Below are 19,530 nucleotides of genomic sequence, written 5' to 3'. Positions count from 1 at the left end.
GGTCTGGCTTGCAGGAGCAGGTGTAACCCCCCGGAGCCTGCGCCGGGGGATCCCCCGGCACCGCCGGCACAGCCCGGACGGGGGCGGGGGCAGAGCCGCGGCGGGGCCGGGATGCTCCGCACCGCCATCCCGACCTGCCGCAGGTACCGGCGGCTGCGGGACCGTCCGCGGGGCCGGGCGGGGATGGGTGAGCACGGCCCCTCGGAGCTCTCCTGTTCCCTCCGCGGCCGCGCCCTGCCCCGCCGATGGCTGCGGGGGAGCTGCGGGAGGGCGGGGGCCGGCGGGGCAGGAGCCGCCTCGCCCCGCCTGGGCACAGGCAGCGCCCAGCCCCACCAAGGACCGGCCGCCCTTCCCGGGGCTTCCTCGCCCGTCGGGTCACCGGCACGGACGGGCGAGAGGAGCGGGATACGGCCTCGCCCCGCCCCGGGACGCACTTTTTTCCCCCTCAGGCACCTCGCACGACCAAAGTCTCCGAGCGCGACAGCATCCTCCATCCATCTATCTATCTATCCATCCATCTATCCCTCCGTCCGTCCGTCCTCCCTCCCCCCTAGTCCGTCTCCGCGCCGCCCTCGCATCCGCCACTCGTGCCTCCCGCCGCCGCCACTCACCCACGCCGCGGCCGACGAGGGCGGCAGGGCCCGGCCAAGCCCTCGCCCGCTCCTTCCCCGGCAGGGACCCGCTGTGGCGATGCGGACGGAGCAGCGGAGAAGCACCGCCCGGCAGCCGCACCTCGCTGCCGGCGCCGGGTCCCTCCCCAGCTGTCACCGGCGGCCCGCCCTGGGGGCGGTGGCGGCCGGGCCCTCCCGCAGCCCCGCCCCGCCGCCTCCACCGCCGCGCCGGGGAGCGCCGGCCGACCGGGATGCTCGGGATGCTCGGGAGCGCGGCCCCGGAGGCTTCCCCGGGGGCTCCTGCTGCGGGAACCTTGCCCTGCACAGCAGGCGGTGTGCGCGGGGTTACCTCAGGTGTCCCCTCACTCGCCTCCCCACCTCCGCAGGTGCGGGGCACGTCCGCACGGAGCGATGAGGATGATGTACCCGTTTAATTTTTTATGATGCGCCCGAGCGTCGCACGGAAGAATTAGACACGGAGTTGCCAGATTAACGCGTTCGCACTCACTATCCGTGCCAGACGCCTGTAAACCCTAATGCCATTTAAAACCTCGTTGTTTTGCCAGGATGGAACAGAATAGCAGCTTGAGGCTCCCGGGCCCAGGTTTGCTGTGGGTTTCAAACCAGACTGACTCCTCTGTGCCGACATACATCGATTGTGAAAGCACCTTTACTAAAACGCTGTTATGACCATATTTCAGTCAATCCAGATTCAGTGACTGACCCAGTGAATGCAGCAGAAGTGTTTTTCTTTTAGCCAAATACCAAGACCTCAGGGAGTGGGAACATCCCGATAATTGTCTCAGTGTTATGTTGATGGCTTATGCAATATTTGTGTAAATGGGCCCAGAATTAAGGAGAAAATAACCAGGTTTACCATTCTATGTGGTTTTTCATTTTGTTGTTGTTGTTGCTGTTTGTACTTAGTTTAGTACAGACAAGATTGCTACGGAAAAATAGATTTGAAAGAGGAACCACAAACACGAGAAACAAGCATCAGCTTCAAAACATGCTTGAAGAAATGGGTTTATGGGGTTCATCAGGGAGACAGCTCTGGGCAGCATCACAGGGACAGAAATTTGAGAAGGAAACACTTGAGTCATGCAAATAAAACTACTATTGATGGCCACACGGAATGCTTCAAATCCAAATTTGAGTGGAACACACATTTTAACAGTAAAGGGAATTAAACACTCAGAAACCCCTATTGAGACTAAAAGGGAACACGCATTGCTGGAGTGTGTGGAGCAACATTTAAACAAATCTCTTTCCAAAGGGAGGCATTTCAAACAGAAACTAAAGGAATTCTTGTAACCAGAAAAGCTGTAGAACTTCCTCCTGTGTAGAGAAAGTGCTGCTTTTGATTTTAAAATCAATAAGAATTGAATGTTACACTTGGTATTAATTACTTCATATAGTTAATTTTTTTCCATTTTCCAACACAATTTCAGGTATAAATGTTTGAAATTTATGCTCTTGAAAAATGCCAACACATTTATTGGTGGCTGTGTTCCAAGTCTGGATTAATGAAACCATAAGGAGCAGCTTGTTATGCTTTAGATGCTATCTAACTGTTCTTAATAGGACTGGGAGTAGGAATTTGGGGTCTAAGTTGTGGCCTGGTCAGGGAGAGAGGAAATTGGAGCTATTAAATAATATATGCATGGATTTGTATTAGTGTTATGTCTTGTGCAAGGATGCAGTGTTGTGTTCTGAAGAAAGGTAGGATGTTCTGTATAGGATTTGCTTATAATGAGCTGGTTCATAGGGTTGCTCCATGCAAATTGTTTTCTTATTAAATAATTTTTGCTTGAAAGTACTGAAAAATAAATAAGAAGGTGAATTTCATAACTTATCTAGCACTTTGTTTCTCAGTATTTTTCATTAATAGAAGTGTTTGAGCTTTTTTTTTTCTTTCTTTTCTTTTTGAACTAACATAAATTTGGCTTCATTTAAAAGTCAGGTTAGGTGATCCTCTTGTCTGCAGACAAAAATATTAGCTTCCTGTCAGACATGGCTCCATAGCCACTGTTCCCTTCAGCTGGAGAGCAAACATCACTTCCTGAACCCTAGAGCATCCTTTTGAGAGTGTGGGGTTTGATATCCATTGATGTCTAAAAGCTGAGGGACCCATTGCACTGTCTGCACTGCACAGACATAGTGGACAGAACTAAATGCTAATAGTGGACATGGAATATCCAAGAGACTGGAATATTAAGTCAAAGTAAAGATTTATAATCCAGCCTGGGTTTTGGTTTTTTGTTTATTTCCAGCAGTGTTTTACATTACCGGAAGAAAATTACTGGGTCCTGCCCAAGTTCACACAGGAATTCTGTGGGTCAGCCAGAAATTAATCCTGATATATCCTGGTAACTGTGGTGCCCCTGCTGATGCGGGAAGCTTCTGAACAACACACATAGAGCGTGCAGTTGTGAAATACAGAAGATGTCTGTGAAGAAAGAGAAGTCTTTAGCCCAGCTGTTGGCTGATTTATTATTACTGGTTGTTTGGCTAGTGTGTTACCAGCTTCCTAACTCTGCTTTTAGTGATCAGCAAAGCAGATTGAAATACTGAATCTGAAAAATGCTATATGAGATATCAACAAGAAAATACTCAACTCTGTTCTGAATTTCCTAAAATTATTACAAATTCTTCATTTCTTTCAGAGAGAATAAAATAGAGTCTTCGAAGTAACACTTTAAAAATGCATTTAAAATGTTTTGGTAACTTTATGACTATGCAATTTAGAATTAGAGGCACTTTGACTTTATCGTACTCATGCTGCAATAACTATATTAAGTAGAAAGCAAAATAAAATTTCAAGGACAAGCTATAATTGAAAAGGTAATTCATTTTTAATATTGATATACTCATTGTAAAGAGCTTGAAACCTGCAGAATAGCAGAAGAATATCAAAATCCTTGCTCTATATTTGCCTTTTAATCATAATAAAAATCTCTTCTAAAGAGAGGTGGTCCTGCTCAGTTCAAACTCAAAGTGTGAGAAGTTTTTGAAGCTTCAACTCTGAATAAGTGCGATGTTTTAAGTTTTTACATTATTTTATGAAAAAAAAAAATCCTAGAGCACTTTTGAAACTGATTTACACCCAGGGAACCAGACTATCTGCTGCTGTAAATGTAAAAGCAGTGTACTGATTGTTTTTTATAATTTTTGTTATTTTTATTATTAATATTATTGTTTAGAAATCAGAAATACACATGGAAGAATAGATTTATTTTCTTTTGCACACTATGGTTTCTTCCCATTGAAATGCAGCCATCTGCAGGCAACTATATAATAGTGCATAGCAACAGTATAATTATGTACAATATATGACTATGTTTAAAACTTCTTACTGCTCAGCACTGATTATTATTAATGTTAATACTGGTCATGACAGGCAAGGAAAAATTACTTTTAGGGGGAACTTTAAGTAGGCTGACTGTGATTGCGCACTTTAAAGGATTTATTTGGGTGTGATCTTTTATGGGAATGATTTTTCTGGAAAAGTTGGATTCTAGACATCTCTTTCGGAAAGTCTGGGAGACTCAGTCATTGAAATGGAATGAGGCTTATTCTTCTAAGTTATTGCAGCATTGTGAAACTTGCAGCGGATTTTCATTTAAAACAGTAATGTTTTCATAGTCATGTAAATTTTAAAAGAAACACTATTTATTCAAAAATTGCTGGAAAGAGCTGAACCAGATTTCTGTAGCTGTGTTTTGTTCAGAGCTGGCTGCTAGGTGTCTGTGTATGGAATGCCTGAGCTCCCTCTCTGTGCCATGGCTGAATCTCTGGCAGGGCTACTTTGGCCCTGGAGCAGAGGTGCCTCTTACATACCCCAGGAGAATCTGTCTTACTGTGCAGCCATGTACAAAATTGACAGTGGCATCAACACACACAAAAAAATCACCTACCACACTGCTGGATTTCAAAGCTCAGAATGTGTATGTGCTGAACCAAAAGGGGAACTGGTGATGGTATCCACAGCTCATAACGTGGGACCATAACTGGTGGGGAACACTGCTCAATTTGAGCAAGGGCAGAACCTGCCTACACCTGCCGACAGCCCTGTGTGCATCCTACAGATTTTTTCTACAACACATATTTTGTGACAATAAAAACTTATCTAAAAGGTAGAAATAACAATAAGACAAGTTGTAGTGTATGTCCTTGGAGATGTTCTCCCTCTCTCTCACCCTATTGATGGGTTCTGCCTTAGGTGCGTGTTGGTAAAATATCCAGAAATAGCATGTGTTACAAACATATGCTACTGATAGGGAATAATTACCATGCAGGGCTATCAATACCAGGAAAAGGAATCAGACTGCAATTAATAGTTGAAATACACAGTTTTAAAAATCCTAAGTTACATTTCTATATTGCATTGGGTAGACTGTACAATATTCTTTTGTGTGTGAGCATGTGTCTGATCAGATATGTAGGCACTTTTCATGTTTTCTTGCACCTGTTTAAGAAAAATCACTTATTCCTTAATAGAGGGTGAAGAGTCTTCTGGGAATATACACCCTGAAATTAGGATTTATTATAGGCATTATGTACAGCTGACTTGGTTAAAAGCTGCCTCGTTGTGCAGTCACATATCAAATTAAAAATGACAATATAAATAGATGAAGTTAATGACTATGCTGTGGAATATGAGAATAAACAATTTGACTCATGCAGAATCGAAAGAAAAAACTGAAGACTCACAATATATTAACCCATGTTTGGTCAAAGATGCTGCTATAGAAGTAAGCACTAGGGCTTTGGATGGCAATTGATTTCTTGTGCTACCTGCACAGCGCTCTTTAATGCATATGTTGAGATGATTAGGTGTAATAAGGACAGGCTAGGGATTAAAAGGGTAAAAATAACAGTCATTATACTTCTTAGAAGGAATTCTCTGAGGATGTGTGCCCGTGGCTCACTCATGCTTGCTTTAGTACATGCTGCACTGAGCTATTCAGAGCTTTGTTGTTAAAAAACTGCTAAACAAGGTTGCTAAAACCATGAAATTTTGGTGGGACTTTTTTTGTCTTCATGATTCTTTCTATTTAAGGATGAGTTGTTTAATTACCACCTTAACTTTCCAAAGATAACCTCTTATATTATTGTATATTGTATATATTGATAATATTATCTAAGTATGTCAACTCTGAGTTTAGCATTCCTGTTATAGAAAATTAATGTGCAAAGGAAAAAAGAAATAAAAACATACTTTACTGAGCTTCCAATTAATATCAAAATTTGATCAGATTGATTTGTTTATGTGTTTAGAAAGAAGATGTACTTTTCTTGTAGCTGTGTATTCAAAACTGCAGCTTCGGGACATAATACAAGGTTATACATCATTTCAAAGGATAGCAGTTAGTTGGAAATGCTCTTTAAGAAATACCACAGCTTCTGTTATGCACAGTGATGTAAGTCTTCAACCAGTATACAAAATCAAGAAGCATTTTACTGCTGTTATGCAGATAACTGCAAGGCCTTTGTTTGGGGGGAATACTGAGGAATTCCCCTGCATGTGTCTTTCTCGTAGAGTGAAAAAAGGTTGCTTTTGTGAAGTTCATCTTTGTAAAGAAAGAAAGGGTGACAGGGAATGAAGAGATAGTCTGATACATTCCTTCCCTTTTTCCCTATTAAAAGAGAAGAGGAACCAAGTATTTGTTTATCTTTGGAAACTAGTGTGTGACTGATCATAGGAGATTGGTAAGGTCTGCTGTTTCTCTCTTGGAAGTAGCTCTCTTCAAAGACAGTGTAGGACTTTTAATCCTTAATGTGGTCTTTTCTTGAGAGGTAGAAATTGGATAGGACCAGTTGCTAAGCAAAGGAGAAGATATTGGAATCAGTGAGTATACCTTGTGGAAGATGAAATGGGCCCTTTCATTATTCATCCCTGTGACGCACTAGCATAGTCAGCAAATATAGTGAAATTCCTCCTGTATTCCTGTATGTTCCTGTATGTTCTTTTAAATGCTCAGAAGCAAAATAACTAAAGTTTTTCTAGCTGTCTGTAGACTTCTGGTGGTGCAGAATTTGGATGCTTTTGTACTTAATAAAGGTATATTTAATGTCTGTTAAGTGACAGATAAATGTGCAACATAGGAAAATAAAAACATTTCTCAAGTTTAAAAATCGATTGTATCAGGTGTAGTTAATCTAATGGTAAGAACAAAAGAAATTTATTAATTGTCCATATAGTTTTGGTCTCCTTATACCACTTTAAAGGCAATTTCAACTACACTCAATAAAACAGGTTACAAGAAGCAGAAAGTTTAGTTAGGGTTAATGACATTAGCTCTGTCTTTACAATGTTTGTCCTTAGGAAAGATATAAAAGCCATTATTGTCTTAAAGTACACTGCTCAGAGTTTAGTAACAACTTGAGTAATTAAGGGTGTGTAAACACAGACTTCTGTCCAAATAACATAGAGTGCTTTTGTATTTTCTTAAGGCCTCAGACAAGTTACAGTGAGCTTTATAAGTCATTTCCCCCCCATCTTTTCTTCAGATGACTTCGGAAAATTATCCTTGAGAATAGAATAGAGCAGTTCAGTTGGAAGGGACCTACACCAATTCTCTAGTCCAACTGCAATATATGCTGGTGGAGGTTGCCACTATCATTACTATACATTGCAAATAAAGACTAAGAAAAAAACGTGGATGCATGTCAAACAAAATTTAATTAAATTGTGTGTAATTGCAGGTTCAGGTAAAGAGAAACACTATGAAAATTTTATTGTGAGTACCCTCATAAGATGCTATTATGCATACAAAAATTTGAAAAAGGCTCAGTCTCTTGTTGTTTAGCCATAGTAATGAAGAAGTAGGGTCAAACAGATCAAGTGGAAACATGACAGTAGAAGGTATCAGTAAATTAGGCTATAAGAAAATACAAAGAACATGGAGGAAAGAGTAGTCAGCAATGTTGGTGACCAAGCTGCTGAGGTTCCTAAACTCTCACTGTATGAGCTGGTTAGTTCACAGCCCAGGGGGCTGATGGCTGTGCTGCTTCAGGAGGATCAGTCTCCATGCAGGCTCTCGAGGGCTGGCTCTAGCCACAGTACTTTGTAACATGGACCTTTGGCTCTGCAGCTCTTTCTTTGGTGATGTTTCATGCTTTACTTCAAAAAGAGGGGTCTGCTGAAATTTATGCTGCAGATACTGTGTGCAAATAATTCTCTCTCTGTTTACTCTTCCCAACTTCCCAAAGCTCATCTAAGGACATTGCAGGGAACAAAGAAGCAAACAGAACACTGTTTGTTGATACCCCAGAGCTCATTGTATGAAATTCATTTAATCTGGTAAAGCCAGGTAAACCTGGTAAAGAACCCTGAAGGTGCTAGAATTTCTGCATTATTTTCCTAGCTTATTTTTTTATTTATTTAAGGTGTCAGTACAATCACTACAACTGTATTTGGAATTTAACCTGCCTACCTCCTACAGAACACTCCCTTGCTCAAATGGAAGGTGTCAGGTACAACGTGTATAAAATGCTTTGTGGTGCCAGGCTGGAGGCAGTGTAAAGCAAAATATTTCTCTGCTTCAGAAAAGAAATGTTCTCTTGCCTAAAGTGAAAATTAAACGAAACCTCCAAAGGAATTTTCTGTTCCTCATGTACCTATCAAAGGGTATAACAGTATTGAATTATTTAGGTACCTTTCCCTATTAGACTGTGTTCCTTTATGAATCATTTCAAGTGGCTTGGGCCCTAACCATAAAAAATCTTATCATATTCTAAAGACTTCGAGAATGGCCCAAAGGAAAGATTAGGCGAGTTAAAAATTTATGGCCTAAAAAATTTTGTGAATCTCAAATTGCATTTTAATGAAATTATCTTCTTTGTCTTGGCAGATGTGCTGGTTTTGGCTGGGGTAGAGTTAATGTTCTTCACAGTGGCCGGTATGGGGCTGTGTTTTGGATTTGTGCTGAACACAGTGTTGATAATACAGAGATGTTTCTGTTATTGCTGAGCAGAGCTCACACAGAGACCAAGGCCTTTACTGCTTTCCATAATGCCACGCTGGCAAGGAAGTTGGGGGTGCATGGGAAGCTGGGAGGAGACACAGCTGGGACAGGTGACCCAAACTGACCAAAGGGATATTCCAGACCATCTGACATCATGCTCAGTATATAAACTGGGGGGAAGAAGGAGGAAAGGAGGGATGTTTGGAGTGATAGTGTTTGTCTTCCCAAGTTACTGCTATGTGTGATGGGGCCCTGCTCTCCTGGACATGGCTGAACACTCGTCTGCCCATGGGAAGCAGTGAATTAATTCCTTTCTTTGCTTTGCGCGTGTGTGTGGCTTTTCCTTTTCCTATTAAGCTATCTTTATCTCAACCCACGAGTTTTCCAGCTTTTACCATTCTCTTCCCAATCCTGCTAGTGGGGCAGTGAGCAAGCAGGAGTGGGACTTGGTTGCCAGCTTAAACCACCACACATAACATGAAAAAAAAAAAAAAAAAAAGGCTACACTCTTCCCTGCCCCCTCCCACTCCACTAAAGAAGTTCAGGATGAGATAACTAAAGGGAGTCTAACTTAAGAATTTAATTGGTCCTTTTTCTTTAACCTGTGCCCCCAAGGTTTCCTTGAAGATTTGTTTCTTCTTCCCACTCTGCTATTGAAAGTTTTATCTCAAAACCAGGTGACACCTTGATCATGTGTAAAGAGAAGATCTCTATTGCATGAAGGTTAATTAACGCAATGATTCACACATGTTTGTCAACAAAAGCACAAAAAATAAAAGACAAATGTATTACTGCTTCTAATTTGCTAACTGTGAATATTGTCAACCATTGTGTTGGTTAAGCAATGTTTTAAGCAAGTAAAGCATTATGCTAATATCTAAATTTGGCTCTTACTAAAATAAGATTTTCTGATCAGTGGGTTCAGCTGTGTCCAGCAGAAAAACCTTTTTAGGTTAACTTAGTGAGATTAACAGAAGTAGGAAGTAATAAGGGACTGTTCTAAAAATCGCATATTTAAAAAGTGATATATTGCAACATTCAAATGGAATTGAACACATATCAATGTTCTGAAGTTTCTAAAACCTTCTTCAAAAGAAGAGTGGTTCACAAAGTGTGGTTAGCTGAGAAAATAGTTACATCTGAAGGATAAAGGAATGTTGATAAAAATCTCAAAGTTGTATGAAATGTTGATGGATTCTCTGAACTATTTTGTTCTGTGGAGCACTCTTACTAATACCTGGATATTTCTTATGGAAGTTTGTATTGCCTCCTCTTAAAAATAATCCTCTGATGAAGGTTGCACAGATGGCCTGCTGCAGTGTTTTTGTTAAGTTTTAATATCCAGTTTAAATCTCCCATGCTGTAAGTTATTACTACCTGTTCTATCTCCCTTGAGCCCTAAAAGTATTCTCTTTGCACAAGATTTTGCATATTTTGAAGTATCTTCTTTAAAGATATGTCCTTTTTCCTAAAGATACCACCTTTTTCCTTAAAGATATCACCTTTTTCCTAAACTGCAGCTAGGTTTTTGACTACTCACTGCTCTCCACTAGACTTTATCTATGTGATTTGCCTCTTTCCAAAGTGTGGACCTGGGTTTTGAACTGTGGCAGCTGTGGCCTTACAATCCTGAGTAGTGAAGGGATTACCCCCTGTATGCCTTACATGCCATGATGACACTTGGCTTGATCTGAAATAGAATTACATTCTTGAATTATCATTTTTTAATCTACTGTAATCCTCAGTGTACTGCTACATGGCCAGTTATTCTTCATCCTTCTTTGGCTTCTTGATCCATCCTGTTATTCACCTATCCTAGATCACAGTTTAGGTGCATAAAATGTAACATACTGTATTAAATTCTGTCTTGGGTTGTTTGGGGTTTTACTGTTTGGGTTTGTTTGGGTTTTTTTTTGCAATCCAGTCGAATGAATCACTGTAATGGTAAAATAAGTGACGAACTGTAACAGATTGTCTTTGAATGTGAGGAATCATTTTATTTAATCTTTTCTGGATCAATTCCAGCAAACAAATGGATCCTGCATTAGTATGTGAAGAGAAATATTAGAGAAATGGGTTTAAATCTCTTCCAGTCCTGTGTTTTTGTAATCATATACTGATCCTTTTCAACAGTTTCCTTTGCAGTTTACAAAGTCAGCAGGAGACTGACTGAAGACAATCCTCAGTAGTGAGCTCTGTGAAAGGTTATATTTTCTTTAAGATGTGTTGATAAAATGTTTCCATTCAGAAAACTAGGTAATCTCCTTCAATAAAAAGTACATCTGAATTCTGAATTCAATACAGAATGTAATGTTATTTTCTGATTAATATATTGGGGAAATCAGGGAAATGCAAACAGGGAACAGCAGATTCTGTCACATGTTAAAAATATATGAGTGTTCCTTCCCATAGAAGCCAGAATTATACGATTTATTTGTTCATCAGGAGAAGTATTTCTAGGAAGTGTGTGTCAGAAGTGTATCTCTCGCTGTACCTGTGACTGATGCAAGTGCATTATAACTGCATTTATCAGTGGAGAGGAACGGATGGCCCACGTTAAAAGCCAGATAGCTGATAGTACCTTGATGAGGTTTTGTGAGCATTTGTTTAAATGTGCATGGGCCTAAGACAGAAGATATTAGGAATATAAAGCTAAGAGGGCTGATATTAGGGGAGATCACAATCATGCTTTTCAACCTACTCCTGACCTTTTAGGTTATACATGTTGTAGTTTTGCTTTTACTTGCATCCTAGTTTCTTTTGTCTTTGGAGTTTTTGTCTTATTAATTTTTTGTGAAGGAACCACTGTTCTATATAGCTGTTTGGTTTGGGGGTTTGGGTGGCTTTTTTTTTTTGGGGGGGGAAGATACAAAAAGTCATTACTGTAGTCTTTAATGTTAAGTTCTGTATTCTGAGTATGAACAATTTAAATGGGGACAGATGTGAGCAGAAGTAACTGCTTCACTAAGAACATTAGGTGAATTTTTTTAGACGGGTTTTTGCTAGTGTTTAATGTCTCACAAATTTTGTAATGTTTCATAATACCTGGAGTGTTTGTGTGTCCACAAGCTTGGATGGCCTTTACTCCAAATATATCACTTTGCCTAATAAGCAATAGTAACTTTCTCTAAATCTTTGCCTTATTCAACAATTCTTAAGGTCCTTCAGAAGGGCAGTTAAGTAGCTCTTGCATATAGAGAAACAGAGCTTATAGAAAATGGAAAATACAAAGCCTGAGTCAAGGCAGCAATTCAGTTCTGATATCAGTCTCTCCCAAGAAACCCTGAGCCTTTTCATGGATGAGATGCACTTGTGGCTTACTGAGCTCAGTCCTCTGTCCCACCTAAAGGGAATATGGATTTCCTGGCTGCTCTGCTTTATTGTGGTAAATTCATTTTGCACTCACATTGTTCTCTGTTCCTGTGTCTCAGCTATAAACCTGCACCACACATTCAGGTAACTGTTAGGGTTTCCTGCATCCATGAGGAAGCATTTCAGATGAGATCTCTTTGTTTTCGGATGATCCATCTCCTATTCTTCGCTGATTCCAACCTTAGTGAGAACGTGTTTGTGTTCAGTTTAGAGGTGTTACATGCAAATCTTGGTAGATAAGAAGACAACCTTGGGCCTCTGATTATGAAGAAAGAGACATTATTACAGAACAAAGCTGCTCAGACTGAAATTCTCAAGTAACTTCCTTTGAATATTGACATGCAGAACTCCAAAGAGAAAACAAGGGATGAATGGTCTACCTCTAGAAACAAAGTTCCTTTATAACAGAGCTATGTGGGCTTGAAGTTAAACACAGCTTGTCTTCTTTCATCCTCTGAGAGTACTGAAGGCTGGAAAGTAAGATGACAAAGGGGTTCTGTGTATGCACATCTGTGAAATGGACTTACCAAGCATAGGCACCTGTATTAAATACATTTACAGAACTCAACCACGTAAAAAATCCTTCTTATCTGTGGAATCAGGATTTGCCCAAAGTTTTAAAAGTAGTCTCTCTGTAACTCTTGGTGGCAATTTTCCCCTTTCAGCAAATAATGGGTCTGAATTACTTGTCATTTACTGGATATTAGCTTCCAGCTTTACTAAATACTTTCAGGCTTCACTGCTCTCTATTGTCTTCATCTAAGCAGGGGAATGAAACAATGACCTATTTGTTGGACACATGCAGGTTTTGATTTTGTGTTTGTTTTTTTTCAGATCTCTTCATAATGAAAGAGCACCTTGTAAGAAAGCAGCAATTTACAGAACTTCACTGGTAACACTTAAGTGATTTTTTTCTACCTTATGTAGGCTCAGAAACCTAACTTGGCAGTGTATTTCATGCAATCATATACATGATATCTATCCTATAGATCACATGTACCCATGTACATCAAGTTGCTAACATTTAGACCCCATTGCTTTCAGCAGAATCAATTTAGCACTCACTAAATTCAGTAACTTAAAATAGATGAGAGGCTTCCAGGAGGAGCCTCCAGTGTTTCGGTTTGTGCCCATTGCCTCTTGGACACCACTGTGAAGCGTGGCATCTTTTCATCAGATATTTATAAGCATTGGTAAGATCCCCTTCTCTTCTCCAGACTAAATAGCTCCAGCTCTCTCAGCCTCTCCTCATTTGAGAGATGCTCTGGTCCCATCTGTGTGGCCATTCACAGTCTTGTTACCCACCACATTCCCCAGGCCTTATGCTGCAAAGCTGCTTTTCAGCCAGTTGACCCCCAGCCTGTACTGGTTAGTGTGGTTATTCCTTCCCAAGTGCTAGATTTTACTCTTTTGTAACACTTCTGTTTTTAAGCTTTGCTTATTGTTACCATACATTTTTTTAATGCTGGTGTTTTTATAAACATGTCTAGGTACACTGAGATGAATCCTTTAAAACATACAGATGTGTTTCTTTTCAGCATTAAAAGAACCCTGGCATTACAATACCAATTCTTCTCCATCAGTGCTGGACACATATCACATCTTTGGCGTTGGTCTTTATCTCTTCAAAGAGAGAAGAAAATTGTAACTGTGTGAGTAGAAATTTAATTAAAAAATATTAAAGGAAGGATTTTAAAAATTGACATGCTTAAAAAAAAAAAAGAGAATTAAAATGGCAATGCATGTCATTTCTAGATTCCAGGCTTCCTAAGTGGAGATAAGTGTTTTTACAGGTGTTTTTTACAGCTTTGGAATGTTGCTATCAAACCTGCTGTGTAACTTTCTATTCCAATGCTGAATCTATCTGGAAAGTATGATTAGAATGCTTTTGGACATGCATTTAACTATGGACATGCATTTAACTATGTAAAAGGCAAATTAACACTTAAAAAACAGAATGCGTAATTATGCAGGTTTTTTCACTATAGAGAGGAATTTCTAAATGTGAAGATGTATTTGGTGCTTTATCTCAGTATACTGGAAATAGGTTGACTGAACACAGCACTTCATTTTGAGAGGGGAAAAAAAAAAGAAGGTATTAGAAGATGGATAATAACGTTGAGGGGCGTGGATTAAAGAGCATCAGTAGTACAGACCTAGTGAAGCACGCTAATTCAAAAGGCAATAGCTCTTCCTGTATCCTCAGTGGTAATTTGAAACCCTGAAATCCTGTGCCAGAACAGGAACATTCATGCGTGGATGTCTGGCCTGGCCTTGAGAATTTAATATCACAAAAAAAAAAAAAAAATTGTTTAGCATTTGAGGAAATTTTAGAAAGGGCATTCTCTGGTGAATGTTATTCAGGGGAAGACATTTTTTGACAACAATTAAATACATTAATTTCCTAGGAATTACAGTAAAATAATTCCTGTGTCCCACATCAGTAGATATAGAGAACACTCTGTGGATGCAGCATTACTCTTCTGAAGCTGTGCTTCACATGAAAATGCAAGGAGTGTTTCTTCCTCAGTCCTCATAGATGAATGCTGCACAAACAGGACTGTGTGGATGTCTTACCAATGGTTAGCTGGCAAACCATGGGTGTGCAGTGCTGTTTTCATTTCATGTTGCAGAACATCCTCCCCTTATGTCAACCTCAGCTTTAGCATAGGCAGGCATAACTAAATTTAATGGCAAAAGTAGGGCTGTAATGATTTATTTAACTCACAGATCAGTTTCTGCTGTTCTGAACCTCACATTTTTGCTATTGCAAGTCTTATAGCTTCTGTTTTCATGTTGATCTTGACAATTCTGTGTTAATACATTTAAGTCATTAATGGATGAAAAATTCTGCTATAGTTATCCAGAATTCACTGATGCTCTGAAGAGGTTACCTGATTACTGATGTAACATTTTAATAGAAATAAAGAACTAATACTGTGGTTTTTGCATTTACTGGACTATTTAAGTTTGTAATACTGTAAAGGAATTTTAAGTAGGAGTTAACAATACAAATATTAATAATTTTCTTGGACCATCATCTAGCTCCTCAAGCTAAGCACTTTTATTCAGTTTTAGAAATCAACATTTTGAACTGGAAACAAATGTTGTGGCTCTTGAGTTCCTTAGAAATTCTTTTAGAGAGTCTGAAAATTCAGACATTATTCTTGTGCTCTTTCAGTTTCAACTGTAAACACTGAATGAAGCTAAGTAATTTTTCTGTGATGACTCTTCCCTTTTATTATTAACAATCATGTTTAAGATTTTAACAAAAGCTTTTAATAACTTTTAAGCCTTCTGAGAGCCTTCCTGTGAGTTCATGCTGGGCTGTTCAGAACAAGGAGAAAAAAATCTTAGGATCATTTAAAAGACTTCATATGTCTACCATGTCTGTTTAAAGTATCAGAAACCTTTTCTCAGGCTGATTGCTTTTTCAAAGCCCAGTTCTTCAGAACTATGAGCTCAGATAGCGTATGTCCATCAAGGTGACTTCTTTTTCATGCTTTCATAACTGGACCCAAGGTGCAGTCTATAGTGAATCAGCTATGATTTACCTCACCAACTCAACAGCTTGCTTTCTTCTGGGGCAATTAAATTGGCAAGCAGTTAATAAATCATGTCCTAATCATAAAGGATTTTTTTTAACTAAAAAATGGCTAGAAACTGTCTTCTGAAACAATGGAACAGAGATACCTTTCTTACCTATTGTCTTTCCTTCTTCTGTTTTAGGAAAGTCTACCCAGCTTCCTGCCAATTCTTCCTGTGGGCTTCTCTTGCTGGACTTCTCAGCCCACCAAATAGTGCTTGAACTTATTTTGATCAAGAAGTACCATTTCTGGAGAAATAAATTTTAAAAATATTCATAACTCTTTCGTATGGTTGTCACTTCAGCATTCTTCCCCTCCCCCCAAATGTTAGTTTTCTATGCATTTTGATTTGAAATGAACAACAAAATGCTGTACAAGAAAATTCTTCGAAGAGAGAAAATATTGCAAGACTTTGGGAAAGAGATAAATACTGCCATACATCTACAAAACCTTCTGGAACCTGAGAGGTGGCATATTGAGGATGGCAGTGCACCCTTGCTGTGTTCATTGCTGTGCATACTGGGAGTCAGTCTGACATGTGACTGGCTAAGAATCTACGTGAATGCTACATGTCCTGGCCTTCTCAAGATGTTGAAGTTTTTCCAGTATTAATGTGTTAATCTGTCTTAAGTAAGGGCTGTGTAAAGAAAACAAAAATTCAGCAATAATTTCAGACAAAGAGTCTTGTAAACAAACACTGTGAACAAATGAACGTCTGGCAGATTTCAGCCTGCAGGCTCAAAGAACAGCTTAACAGTTGGGAGCTGGAAAAAAAAAAAAAAAGAGTAATTTTACAAACAGCCATTTTTAGCTGGTTAAAAGGTGGCAATTATATAAAAGAACTGCACCTGTGACTCCCACAGGTGACCCACGCTGGAGCAGCCTGTTCCTGAAGAATTGCACTCCATGGGAAGGACCCATGCAGGAGCAGGGGAAGAGTGTGAGGAGTCCTACCCCTGAGGAGGAAGGAGCAGCAGAGACAACAGTAAGATAAACTGACTACAGTCTTCAAATAATGGTTTAGACTTGTGTTGTTTAAAGTGAACTGAGAAAGAAAGGAAAATGTAACTCAGATTATCTTTCAAGAGAAACTCTTGCAGCTGTACCTATTTATGTTCAAAGAGGTCTAAAACTTCATATTAAATGAAATTTTTCAGATTTATGGGTGCTTTATAATATACCAAGATAAAACCAGCAGTCATGTTTCATAAGCTGTTACCTCAGGGCAATACCTTGTACATTTACCTTGCATTTTCCTTAATCTGAACCAAATGCAATATCCCTATTTCAATCAATGCTATCTGATATTCTATATAACTACAGTACAAAAATAATGCCTATGCTGATAACAACTTTTCCTACATGATATTTTTATGCCAAGTGTAAGCATTTGGGGCAAAAAGTGCACTCCATGTGATCACAGAAGTTGCAATAGGTTGGCAAATTGAGAATGTACACGAAAGGATTCTGGTTTCTTAGCTTACAGTGAAATGGTTTGGAAATATTTATGAAATTTTATGCATGTACATACCTCTACACGAGGGAGCAGGAAAAAGTATTTTACTTGCATAGGATTTGTAGAAATTATTAAATGATGGTTATATTGCTCTATATAGAGTTCTATATAGAGTTCTGCTGTCTGAAACATACAAAAGGAGTGCCTGTGAAGTGCACGAGATGACCTCAGTTCTAAAAAACAACAGTAGGTTGAACTGTATGAACAGAAACAGGCATTTGTCCTAAACAATTTCCTCTGTGTGAGAAGGTTTGTAGTGTTTGTCTCCACCTCTTTCCTTAGGACTATCTGCTTGACTTATTAGATGATGTCCTCTTTGCTTTTGAAGACCATTTTGGGCACTTACAACTTCTCGCAGTTAGGGAACTCAAGTAAACAACTGAGTACATTGCCTGTTTGTGTCTGACAAGACACTGAAAAGTCAATTACCATGCAACTAGTTTTGAGTTCCCACAATTGCTACATCTTTTGGTTTCTTCAGGCATGCCCTATTTTTCTTCCTGGAAAATTTTCTAGGAGAAATTTGAGGATTTTTCTCACTGGTCAAGGACTTTACGGATGCTGTCAGGCCAGTAATTCTATGTTGGCTTCAATAAATCTGGAAATCCTGAGTACGTGGAACTTGCACTGCTGGCCTAAGCAGATGCACAGCTCTGCAGGTGGGGCACGTCTGTACTGTGTTGTACAAAGATTGCTGACCATGTACAGAGCATCTGAAAAATGAGGGACAGCAAGTCCACCACTTCTGGCAAACAGGAGTCACGCAGTGCACACGTGCAGGTTTTTTCTCTTTCAGAAATACAGGATAGAGATAGAAATACAGGAAAGGGATAGAAATACAAGATGGGAATATAACAGTTGCATGACACAGAAATAGACTTGAACGAAATCTAGAAAGAGCATTTATTTTGTAGCTGTGTGAAGGCGTGAAATTGATCGGTCTAAATTTGAGCTAAAATTATGAGACTTCTGTGAGGTTTAAGCTCCCACTAGTAAATTAGCATTTCACACTCTCTGCTCTCTGCAATTTAATCAAGAGGTAAATATAAACAATTTCAGTTTCTCAGGAACTAATTGGAATGTGTTACCTGTATTTACATTGAAAGAGCTGTTAAGAACCCAACAGTGGCTATTGCCCTGCACGCTGCTGTCTGTTCCCAGGTAGAAATGACTTTTGATAAGCGTTTGTACCTTGAGAGTTCAGGAAAGCAATTTTTTATCACCGCATTATAAATCCCAATTTTTTTTTCTTCTAATTAGTACATAACATACATTTATACCATCTAAAATAATAGCAAATGCTTTAAAGAATGAAGACTATTATTGCCACCTAGTGGGAGCCTTGTGTGTACCGTGTACTAATTACAGACTGGAGATGTTGAAATAGCTCAAGCTGACTAGCACCATCCTGTGAGAACACAGTCTAACTGCATCTGGCATCATGAGAACAAATATAAGATTGCATTTTCTGAGACAAAACAGCATTATTAAAGAGCTGCCACTTGTCCTTGCACTCCTTTTAATGTCAGGTAGAGGCACTGCTGAAGTTAGTAAGTTCCAGTGCTTTTGATGTTAATCAACAGGATTGAAGGACTGTCATGCATACATAAAATCTGAACAAACACACACGCCTATATATATATACATGAAATATATAGTAGAAAAATTGTATGAAAAAGGTCTTTGGAAGACAGGACTCTAATGAACAGGTTTAAATTTGCATTTTAAATTGACTTATCACTTTATTATTTTATGTAATTGACAATGAATAATGTGAAATTTACAGATACTAATTCCGAAATTCTCCATTTAATAATACTTTAATATTTCATTTTCTTTTCACATTTCTGTCAATGTGTTTGCATGAAAAGCTTTGACATAAATGGTCAGAAGAAACTCACAGCCACTATCACCCCATTTATGTGTAAGTACATTTATATATAAGTACTTTCTTAGGACAGACTCAGCTGGATTTTGGGGGAAAATGTCATGTTTTCAGTGTTCTGAAGATTTAATGGGCAATTTGCCATTTTATCCTATCAAATATAATGTATTTGAGTTCCAGTGATGTTTCACATTGGCAATAACTGATAGGTGATATAAAGACTTTTTTTGTGTGTAAATGTGTCTTGTTGTATATAGTTCAATTTTTTTCTGTATTTAATTGTGTCCCCTGTGCTGGACTCTGCTGGTGCCCTCTTCTTTTAACAGGTGGGAATAAAACAGTGTGATCCATCAGAGGCGCTTGTTCTTTTCATCATGCTGTAGTCATTGATTTGGGGAGAAAAAAAATTTTTGGAAAAAAGGCCCAAGCCTTTAGTTCTTGTGTCCATTGTGTGTTGGATGGGGAAAAGGAGAAAGGCACTGCCTGGAGTGGGAGTGATGTGGGGAGGAGAGGGTGCAGTTCTGCTCTGGGTTGCAGCAGTGGGGTGATGCAGAGGTGGGCTCATGAGTGGGGGGAGCCCAGGAGCCAG

General features: G+C 39.4%; 1 protein-coding gene across 8 annotated transcripts in view; it reads right to left on the bottom strand.

Annotated features, from left to right (window-relative positions):
* Positions 1-762, bottom strand: part of JAKMIP1 (janus kinase and microtubule interacting protein 1) — a 244,905-nt gene extending 244,143 nt beyond the window's left edge. For all 8 annotated transcript variants that reach the window (XM_050337666.1, XM_050337665.1, XM_050337671.1 and 5 more), the window contains exon 1: positions 612-762. The gene's annotated coding sequence lies outside the window, so the exon portion shown is untranslated. The remainder of the gene's footprint in view (positions 1-611) is intronic.
* Between the last annotated feature and the right edge of the window lie 18,768 nt (positions 763-19,530).

The sequence above is a fragment of the Myiozetetes cayanensis genome, unplaced genomic scaffold (assembly GCF_022539395.1).
Source record: "Myiozetetes cayanensis isolate MyiCay16 unplaced genomic scaffold, myiCay2020 scf7, whole genome shotgun sequence".
Taxonomy (NCBI): domain Eukaryota; kingdom Metazoa; phylum Chordata; class Aves; order Passeriformes; family Tyrannidae; genus Myiozetetes; species Myiozetetes cayanensis.
Note: the sequence above shows the minus strand (reverse complement) of the source record. Positions and strands in the feature narration are given on the sequence as shown.